The sequence below is a fragment of the Suncus etruscus genome, chromosome 1, assembly GCF_024139225.1.
Source record: "Suncus etruscus isolate mSunEtr1 chromosome 1, mSunEtr1.pri.cur, whole genome shotgun sequence".
In the NCBI taxonomy this organism is placed as follows: Eukaryota; Metazoa; Chordata; class Mammalia; order Eulipotyphla; family Soricidae; genus Suncus; species Suncus etruscus.
Genome location: NC_064848.1, coordinates 49,419,999 through 49,431,160, shown reverse-complemented (window position 1 = coordinate 49,431,160; position 11,162 = coordinate 49,419,999).

Below are 11,162 nucleotides of genomic sequence, written 5' to 3'. Positions count from 1 at the left end.
TACAACTGCAAGATAGATATGACAAAATAATTAAGTCCAAAGATTTTATACCAAGAACAGGAAAATATTTAAGTAGGAACTGTAACAATTTGGGAAATATTGGACAGAAAAAAAAATCCCTAAAAGTAATCCTGTAATATTTTTATGAACTCCTAAAAATATCTTTGAGTTGTATGAGGATGGCTCTTACTTTAAGCAGAACAATACATCTTTAAAATTTTAAAAATTAAAAAAGTGAGATGAAATACTTCTCAGATGCAAGATTAACTACTAGTTAGCAAACATTTAGGATATATCTAAACACCACTATAAATATTTTGTGAAAAAGATATTAAGCTAAAATTTACCAAAGAAAAATAAGAACTTGCTGTCCTGGCCTGCAGAGGGGATCCAGCCTGAAAAAGAGAATGGGGCGGGGGGAAGGGAACAAGCAAATGGAGTCTTGTCAAGGTTCCATTTATTGATCTGCACAGGTTTCTTTTAAGCACGATTTTACAGGGGGTGGAGAGAAGGCAGGATGGAACAGCCTGCATTAAAGACAACTTTTACAGAAGTCATCTTGTGGGTAATCTTTACATGCTATCTTTACATCAGAAGCACAAGTTTCAAAGATGTCACAAGCTTCCTGGAATATTTGACTAATAGGACACTGTGGTATTTCTTTGGGCTCTGGGGCGCATTGCCTTAGGTTACGTACTCAGGCCACACAAGACTGGCTTGTCCTACTGGATTCCATATTAGGGTCTGGTCTCTGGCAACTTGCAACAACTCCAAAGCAATGCACTGATTTCATGCTAAATCATGCTAAAAGAAACAAAATAATCTTTATGATATTTAAACTAGACCCACATTTATATAACAAAAATTTGAAATATGTAGGAGTCCAAAAATTATTTAGCATACAAGAATCTGAATATTTTCATATCAATCCAATAAAAAATAATTTATTTATACAAAAATGAAACAACACGAATGTTGAAAGCATCAAAGACTTTAAACCTTAAGATATCTACTATACATAGATATATAGATATATACATAAATAATGATTATCGCCACCACAATCTAATGAATGTTCTGTCAGAAGGCCCGCTGAAAGCCTTTCCTCGGTGTGAATTGCTGGACAACATTTCTGATAAGTGAGGCTGATATTTCTCATACTTAATAACAAACATTTATTTCACCTTAGTACGAACCTCCCAATATCTAACCAGAATCTCTTCCAAAGGCCCACTGAGAAGCCTTCCTTCAGTGTGGATGGCTTACCAAGATTTCTGTTAGTGAATGTGATATTCTTCATGCTAAGTAATAAACATTTATTTGGCCTAAATATGAATCTCCATTCCGTTGTATTGTGTACATAATAGAACATTTTACTGCCTAACATAAGGATTTTTACAGCCTTGATTAAATTTCTCTTTTCCTAAAAAACTCAGCACCAAAAGATACAAACAACTTTTATTCCTCTTTGTCTTTAAAATGCCCTTGCTGTTCTGCTTTGGGGACATCTCTAAAGAACCTTGAGTACTTGTTAACTAATTTTTGCCTGAGAATAACATCAAAAAGATTTGGCCAGTATGTAGCTTTGGGATGTTGAACTTTTTTTTTCATTTTTTTTATTTAAACAACTTTATTACATACATGATTGTGTTTGGGTTTCAGTCATGTAAAGAACACCACCCATCACCAGTGCAACATTCCCACCACCAATGTCCCAAATCTCCCTCCGCCCCACCCAACCCCCGCCTGTACTCTAGACAGGCTTTCTATTTCCCTTGTACATTCTCATTATTAGGATAGTTCAAAACGTAGTTATTTCTCTAACTAAACTCATCCCTGTTTGTGGTGAGCTTCATGAGGTGAGCTGTAACTTCCAGCTCTTTTCTCTTTCATGTCTGAAAGTTATTATTTCAAGAATAACTTTCATTTTTCTTAAAACCAAAAGATGAGTGAGACCATTCTGCATCTTTCTCTCTCTCTCTCTGACTTATTTCACTTAGCATAATAGGTTCCATGTACATCCATGTATAGGAAAATTTCATGACTTCATCTCTCCTGACAGCTGCATAATAATCAATTGTTTATATGTACCACAGTTTCTTTAGCCATTCATCTGTTGAAGGGTATCTTGGCTGTTTCCAGAGTCTTGCTATGGTAAATAGTGCTGAAATGAATATAGGTGTAAGGAAGGGATTTTTGTATTGCATTTTTATGTTCGTAGGGTATATTCCTAGGAGTGGTATAGCTGGGTCGTATGGGAGCTCGATTTCCAGTTTTTTGAAGGAATCTCCATATTGCTTTCCATAAAGGTTGAACTAGATGGCATTCCACCAGCAGTGGATAAGAGTTCCTTTCTCTCCACATCCCCGCCAACACTGCTTGTTCTCATTCTTTGTGATGTGTGCCAATCTCTGGGGTGTGAGGTGGTACCTCATAGTTGTTTTTATTTGATTTGCATCTCCCTGATGATTAGTGATGTGGAGCATTTTTTCATGTGTCTTTTGGCCATTTGTATTTCTTCTTTGTCAAAGTGTCTGTCCATTTCTTCTCTCCATTTTTTGATGGGATTAGATATATTTTTCTTGTAAATTTCTGTCAGTGCCTTGTATATTTTGGAGATTAGCCCCTTATCTGATGGGTATTGGGTGAATATTTTCTCCCACTCAGTGGGGGCTCTTGTATTCTGTGCACTATTTCTGTCGAGGTTCAGAAGCTTCTCAGTTTAATATATTCCCATCTGTTAATCTCTGCTTTCACTTGCTTGGAGAGTGCAGTTTCCTCTTTGAAGATGCCTTTAGTCTCGATGTCCTGGAGTGTTTAACCAGTGGGTCCGAGATGAAATCAAAGAGGAAATCAAAACCTTCCTAGAAAAAATGACAATGGAGACACAAACTATCAAAACCTATGGGACACAGCAAAAGCAGTACTGAGAGGAACATTTATAGCTTTGCAAGCACACATCAGGAAAGAAGAAGGGGCATACCTGAATAGCTTAATGACGCAGCTCATAGAATTAGAAAGTACTCAACAAAAGGACCCAAAAATAGGGAGACAGAAGGAAATAACAAAGCTGAGAACAGAAATCAATGAGGCGGAAACCCGAAAAACAATCCAAAATATCAATGAAACCAGAAGTTGGTTCTTTGAAAAAAATAAACAAGATTGATAGATCACTGGCAAAACTAACAAAGAAAGAGAGAGAGAGAGAGAGAGAGAGAGAGAGAGAGAAACTTGATAACTTGTATTAGAAATGAAAAAGGAGAGATCACTACTGATATGCTAGAGATTCAAAGGGTAATCAGAAACTACTTTGAGAAACTCTACGCCACTAAAAATGAGAACCTGGAAGAAATGGATAAATTTTTGGACTCTTAAAATATTCCATGGTTGAATGAAGAGGATATAGCATATCTAAACACACCCATCACTATTGAGGAAATTAAGACAGTAATCAAATGTCTGCCCAAAAACAAAAGTCCAGGCCCAGAGGGATGTTGAACTTTTACTAGATATAAAATATGCATTTAGTATTGCTTGTATCCTTTATTTGCTCCTTAGACAAAAAGAAATCTCTTCCCTCAGAAATAGGAAATCCGATAGGGAAACTCAGATCCTTGCTAAATCCCCTAGTTTATATCAGAGACTAGCTTAACAAAAATTGCTTTGAAATGTTAAAATTAACCTTCTCTTTTTTTTAACTCTGGACTCTTACTTGAAATATATCTATTTATCAGATCTGTGCACTACCTAAAGCCAGGTGAATTGTTTGTAAATCAATGTAAACTGATAACGCTTCTGCTAACAAGAAAGATATTTCTACTTTGCATTTAAACAAATGTAAGCATTCTTTTCATATCATAGGAAAAAAGGACTGGAAACCCCCCCATTTATACCCCTGATTATTCATATTAAAGATCAGAGTGCTGTTCTCAGACATAGCATTGTGTAGTACCTCATTTATTCATATTTTCACTGTACACCATTAGTGTCACCCACTCTCTTAGAGGGAACTAAATAAATTCTTTAATTTAACCGGACCAAAGCTAACCACAGCAGTTAACAAAATTTAAATTAATCGAAAAAGAATGTCACCTTAGAAAATATATTTAAAAATAAATATGTATCAATTTAAATACGAAAGAAACATTTTATTTTTATGTCACTGTATTGTAGGCAAGAGATTATACAGAAATAGCCATGCTTAAAAATAAAGATGTATATTTTGATATATACCATTCTCATTGGTGTGAAATGTTATCTCAGTACTTTTTATCTGTAATTCCCTAATAGTAATTGAGTTAATATGGGAATTTTTTCATATGTCTACCAGTCATCTTTGTGTCTTCTTTGGGGAAGTCTCTCTGTTAAGGGAAAATTTATGAAAATAGATGTTAGATGATCATAATAGTCCAGATAGGTGATCAAATATAAATGCCTGTTAAACCTTTCTTCACCCCCACCTTCTAGGTCCTCTTAATCTGGAATTTCATCTTGAGATATCAACAGGCCTGCTGCCCTGGTAACCATTAGCCAGAGCCCTTCCTAAGGGGAACTTGACATATTTGGGCAAAAGAATGAACTTCTGCTTGCTCCTCCCAAGTTTCTCGCCTTAATTGAAAAAGGACAAGCTCACCATCTTATTGGACATTGTGTTTGAACCTGGACTAGGGATTGGTGCCTTCTATCAGTCCTACTTTCCATATCAACCCTCCTCCTAAGGTTCCTTAAACCTATAAAAGACAGATCCTTAGATTGCTTGGGGCTTCCGGTTTCAGTCCACATGGCAGATCCCAGCTCCCCATCTAGCTGGAATCAATAAACCTGATTTTGCTGATTGCATTCTCTGAAGATTCGTGGTCTTTATTTGAGGTCTTTATTTGAGGCAGTGGGCTTCCATGGACCCTTAACAGTCTTGATCTACTTTCCTCACTTCTGGTGGGGTTATTGAATTTAGTGAACTTTTAAAATGCTTTAGAACTCTTACATATTAATTCTTTGTCAAATATTTTATGTGAAAATATATTTTGCTCTCATTTAGTATGGTGTTTTTAATTCAGATTGAATTTCTTTTGTCAAATTTTCATTTGATTGGAAGCAACAAGTATCAGTGGAAATGTGTTGAGAATGGAACTCTCAGTCACATTGGCGAGAATAGTATCTTTTTCAAATTTTATGGAAAGCAGTATGGAGACTTCTTCAAAAGAATAAGAATAGACCTGACATTTAACTCAGAGATTCCACTTCACACATAGCATCCCATTATTTGGGGGTCTTGCCAAACAGTGTGGGATATTACTTGGTCTGCATTCAGGAATTATTTCTGTGGTGTCCAGAATTGAGGAAGGGTCTGCTGCTCTCAAGGCAAATGCCTATCTCCTTTTTGTTATCTAGTTTCTTGGGGAAAATTTTTTCTTCTTTCTTTTCTTTCTTTTTCTTTCCTTCTTTCCTTCTTCCTTTCCTTCTTCCTTCTTTCCTTCTTCCTTTCCTTCCTTCCTTCCTTCCTTCCTTTCTTTCTTTTCTTTTCTTTCTTTCTTTCTTTCTTTCTTCTTCCTTTCTTCCTTCCTTCCTTCCTTCCTTCTTTCCTTCCTTCCTTCCTTTTTCTTTCTTTCTTTCTTTCTTTCTTTCTTTCTTTCTTTCTTTCTTTATTCTCTTTCTTTATTTCTTCTTTCTTTCTTCTTTCTTTCTTTCTTTCTTTCTTTCTTTCTTTCTTTCTTTTCTTCTTTCTTTCTTTCTTTCTTTCTTTCTTTCTTTCTTTCTTTCTTTCTTCTTTCTTTTCTTTCTTCTTTCTTTCTTTCTTTCTTTCTTTCTTCTTTCTTTCTTTCTTTCTTTTCTTTCTTTCTTTCTTTCTTTCTTTCTTCTTTCTTTCTTTCTTTCTTCTTTCTTTGTATCTTTCTTCTCTCTTGTTTCTGTCTATCTTTTTTCCTTTCTTTTTCTTCTTTCTTTACTTCTTTCTTTCATTTTTCTTCCTTTCTTCTTTCTTTTCTTTTTTCCCTTTCTGTTTTGGGGGCTCACCCAGTGGTGCTCAGGGGTTATTACTTGCTCTGTGCTTAAAAATTACTCCTAGCAGGCTTGGGGTAGCATATGGGATGCCTGTGATCAAACTCAGGTCAACTGCATGCAAAGTTAATGCCTTATCACTGTATTATCACTCTGCCCCCCCAAAAAATATTTCTTAATTTAAAGTTCCCATTCAGGTAAGAGCCTAAAAATATACATTATTTTTTCACACACAAACAAAAGATATTTTATTTCACATAATATAAAGGAAAACAACTAATACATATACGTGATACAATATATTATTTATATACAAAATATTAATTATAGTTATAGGATTATTATGACTCTTTTTTTACCCAGATTATTATGACTCTTAAAATAACTAAAAGTATTGACATTATGTACTCAAATGCATCTAAAATATATGATAGCATATAAATAATTTCTACTTTCTATGTTAAATTTTTTTTACTTTGGAATTCTATTTTCTACTTTGCTTTACCGTCATTGTTTCCATTTACATCATCTCTATTTAAATTGATTTTTGAGACAACATTGGTTTATAGAAGCATAAATGTTTAGACAGTTTAAGGATACAAGATTACTATGTCAGGCCTATCATCAAACTACCAAAATCTTGCCACCATAGTCTATGAGACTCTTTCAGCTCATCCCACCCCTTGGTAAAACAATTCTATGTTAAGAGAGCATACAGAAATTTTCCCAAATGGGCATTTTCTACTCCCTTATTTAGTTCCTTTATAGAACACATGAGAGTGTACACCTCCAGGATTTGTCAATTCCCCTCACTATTTCTCATTTCTCCCACTCTGAAAGCCCTTACCCATATTTTAGCAAAAGGGAACAAAATTTCTGTTCTTAATTGCTGAGTAGTATTCTGTTGGGCATACATATATTATTTTCAGTGTTGTAGTGACCACCCACCCAGGAGGAAAGGAGAGAAGGATGGGGGAGAGAAGGAGGGACAGGGAGAGAGAGTGAGAGAGCAAGGAAGAAAAACCAAGTATCTTTTTACTTCCCCTGGGGGAGAGAGAGAGAGAGAGAGAGAGAGAGAGAGAGAGAGAGAGAGAGAGAGAGAGCAAGAGAGAGAGAGAGAGAGAGAGCGCAAGAGAGAGCAAGAGAAAGAGACTTGTTTTTTATTTTTTTATCTTTTTTATTCCTCCTGACTGGGTTTCTAACAGAGAGAGATATAGATAAAATCACCAGCCACTCTGGCTGGAAGAAAGATAGGGGGATAGATGCAAGCAGGCATTTCTCAGATGCTTTATCTTTGGCTCTCCACAAGCCAGCAGGCGCTGCTCTGATCACAATCCTGGGCTCCTTCTCCACTGTCAAGTTTTTCCTTTTATACCTGGCAAGACAAGCGGGACTATCCATGGGCTTGTCCACATTCAACTGTCATTAGAGTGAGGTTATCCAGAAGGTGTGTCTAAGTCCAACTGTCATACATCAACATTGCCAGGGATCAAGGCCAGCTCTCTGCATGTATAGCATGGGTTTATTAATTTGACAACTTTATCTTCTCATCTGTTGTGTGGCACTATTGTTGTTTTCATTGGTGATTATAAATAGTGATGCAGCTATCAAATGATAGTAACTCAGAATTTTAGTTTGTTTGGGAAATTTCTATACTGTTTTCCATAGAGACTAAATGACTTACAGTATTATCAAAGGATGATTTCTCCTTCATAACCCTGTGCTACCAGCATGTTATTTCTTTCTTTTTCTTTTTATTGAGACCAATGTAAATTACAAGTTATATTTAAGGTACATAGTGAGAGTGAATTATGGCAATTCCCACCACCAGTGATGACCTCCCTTTGCCATTGTTCCCAGATTAATAATAAATTTAGTTGGAAGTAATGGAAGCATTCAGTATTTGTCTATAAAATGAAAAGTTAGTAAGAAGAGACTTAACTATGTGTTGTGGTTTCAATCTTGTCTCCAAAATCTTTTTATTCCTTCTCTGACTTCTAGGTGGCTTGTCTTCTCCTAAAACTGAATTGGAATGATCTACACCCAATTTGTGAAAGGAAGAGTAAGTTATTTAGAGATATGACTTTTCTTTCTTTTTATTTTCTTTTTGGGTTACACCAAATGATGCTCAGGGGTTACTCCTGGCTATACGCTCAGAAATCAGTCCTAGATTGGGGGCCAGATAGGATGTAAGGGATCAGAAACATGGTCTGTCTTAGGTTAGCACATGCAAGGCAAATGCCCTATAGCTGGCACCACTGCTCGGACCACGAGACATGACTTTCCTAATTTTAGCTTCTTCTCCCTTAAATAAAAACAACAAAATTCTTGTAAACCATTTGGCACCTAATATCATACTTCTAGTAATTCTACCAGACCACAAAAATCACTGTTTTAAAAAATGTATTTTAGGAGCCAGAGCAGTGGTGCAAGCAGTAAGGTGTCTTTCTAACTTGCTAGCATAAGACAGACCTTGGTTCAATCCCCCAGCGTCCCATATCGTCACCCAAGCCAGGAGCAATTTCTGAGATCATAGCCAGGAGTAACCCCTGAGCATTACCTTATGTGGCCAAAACAACAACAAAAAAAAAAAAATAAGTTTTTAAATACTAGTAAAGTAACTACCCTACGTGCAATGAAAGACCTTGCTTATTTTAAGGTCTTATATTTCTTAATTTACATGTTTATAAATATTTATGACACCTTGAGAGAATATAATTAGGCCCTATAATGATTATTCTTGCACTTTTATAGCTCTTTACATTATATATGCATATAATAAATTCTTAATATACATATACACTGACCTTTCTTCTTATTTTTATTTTTGTTTTATGACTCACACTCAGAGGTGCTCAGGAGTTACTCCTGGCTCTGTGCTCAGTAATTACTTCTTGTTTTGCTTTGAAGACCATATGGGATACAGGAATCAAATCCAGATCGGCTGCATGCAAGCCAAATGCCCTACCTGCTGTACTATCACTTCAGCTCTCCAACTCTCTTCTTTTCTATTTATAGTCCATATTGATGCATCAGACTTAGTTTACTTTTCATAAGTTCCATAGTACCCACAGATATATAATACTATATCTTGGTTGCTGTATATATATACTTGTTATATACATGACTGTTGTATATTATTCATAATTTAAATTTTATCTATATTAAAGTCATATAAGTGTTTATATATACATACACATTGCATGTTAAATAATTTACATAGTATAGCTTTATTTCATCTTCCAAGCATGAGTTTATTGAAATAAATAAGTAGCATAAAAATAGAAGAAATAATTAAAATTCAGCAGTCTTTTCTCAAAGTAGAGTAGAGCAGCAGGAAATATTTTTGAAAACTTGGTATTGTTGAAACAGATGTTTGGCATACTTCACAGTTTCTATAAGGATATTTTAGAGAGGAAGAGGAAATAAAAAATTCCCACACTATGCAGTTCAAGAAATTCAGGATAAGAAGTGAGAAGGTTATATAAAACATTTCAGATAAGCACAAAGCTGCCCAAGAATTACTGGGTAGAGGTATGGTAAGTAATGTAATTAGAGCAGTCTCTACCATTTTTTGAGTCCAATAAACTGGGAAAACTATAACTAATAAACTACTGGATTTCTATGGTTTATGTGTTAGAAATCAAGAAGTCTTTTTTTTAAGTGAGGCAAATAATAGGAAGTTTTCAGAAAACTTCCTAACTCCATAGCAAAGAGGCATTTTGATTAGGATTTCAACTTCCAAGTCCAAATGTATCAGATCACCATGGGGCTTCTAAAGAATGGCCACTTGTTTATCTGAACACCTAAAAACAGCTAGTTGTTTATTAATGCAGGTATTAACCCAAGGATCTGACCACACCTGCAACTGAGTACTCAAGTACCACAGGATAGATCACACAGGGTTCCAATTGCTCTGCTGCCATGACAACACCATCCCAATCTTTTTCCCTATATACCCAAGCATTTCTTGGCAACGAAGTAAATCTGAGAGACTTTTCCTGAGGCACCCAAGAAAACTCTAGGCAACAAAGAAAGTCAATAACATCATTGGATTATAGTAAAATCATAAAACAGGATGCATGTCTTTTCAGTTACCCAGTGGATTCAAACTCTTAAGGAAAAACTACAGAAATAATAGACAATATGAAAAATCAATATGCTTCTCCCATATGAGAATTACAGTGAGAATAAATTTTGAACTCCCTATTTGTTCATTAATTGCAAGACTTGACTTTGGTATGCTTACCCTTTAAGCAAACTGCTAGCTACAGAGAAGTCTTAACAGTTAATTAACAAAAATATCCTTTTGGAACTTGGAGGTTGATTCAATGATTCTGACTAAAAGTTTATTACTGTGCACCACTTTCCCATCACTGACACAAAGTATGAAACAATATCCTTGGCTCATATTTTGTGTTTTGTGTTTGTTTTCAAAATGGGTAGGAAGTGCTACAGCATTTAGTGAGAGGGATCAGGGTTCCCAAATGCCAAGCAAATCAAGAAGCAACATTGTTAAATTTTTATTTAAGAAAAAAATGCTTTGTCTCTCCCAAATTGCTACTAGATGTCCTTGGGGGAAAAAAACTAAAAATAAAGACATTATGGGAAAGATAAATAATGAAAGTGAAAGTCAACACTATAAAGAGCAGATTTAAAATTAAAAATAGAATGAAAAGGCTGCAAGAAAGCATACGTAAAAATAAACAAATGGGATAGCATCAAATTAAAAAGCATTTATACAGCAAAAGAAGCCACCTCGAAAATAGAAAGATGACCTAATGAATAGCAGAAAATATTTGCACACCATACATCAGGTATAGTACTAGTTTCAAAAATACATATATCATTCATAAAATTCAAGAAAAATAAAACAATCAAATTAGTCAAAAATGACCAGCACTAAATTGATATACAATGGTCCAATAGACATGTAAAAATATATTCAGCATCTATATTAGGTAAATGCAAGTAAAAATCACAAGGAGATACCATATTATACCCATCAGAATGTCGGACTGAAGAGATAGCAAAACGGTAGGGTGTTTGCCTTACATGCTGCAGAACCAGGATGGACTTGGTTCGATTCCCGGCATCCCGTTTGGTCCCCCGAGCCTTCCAGGAGCAATTTTTTTGGGGGGAGGGAGGGTTACACCCAGCAGCGC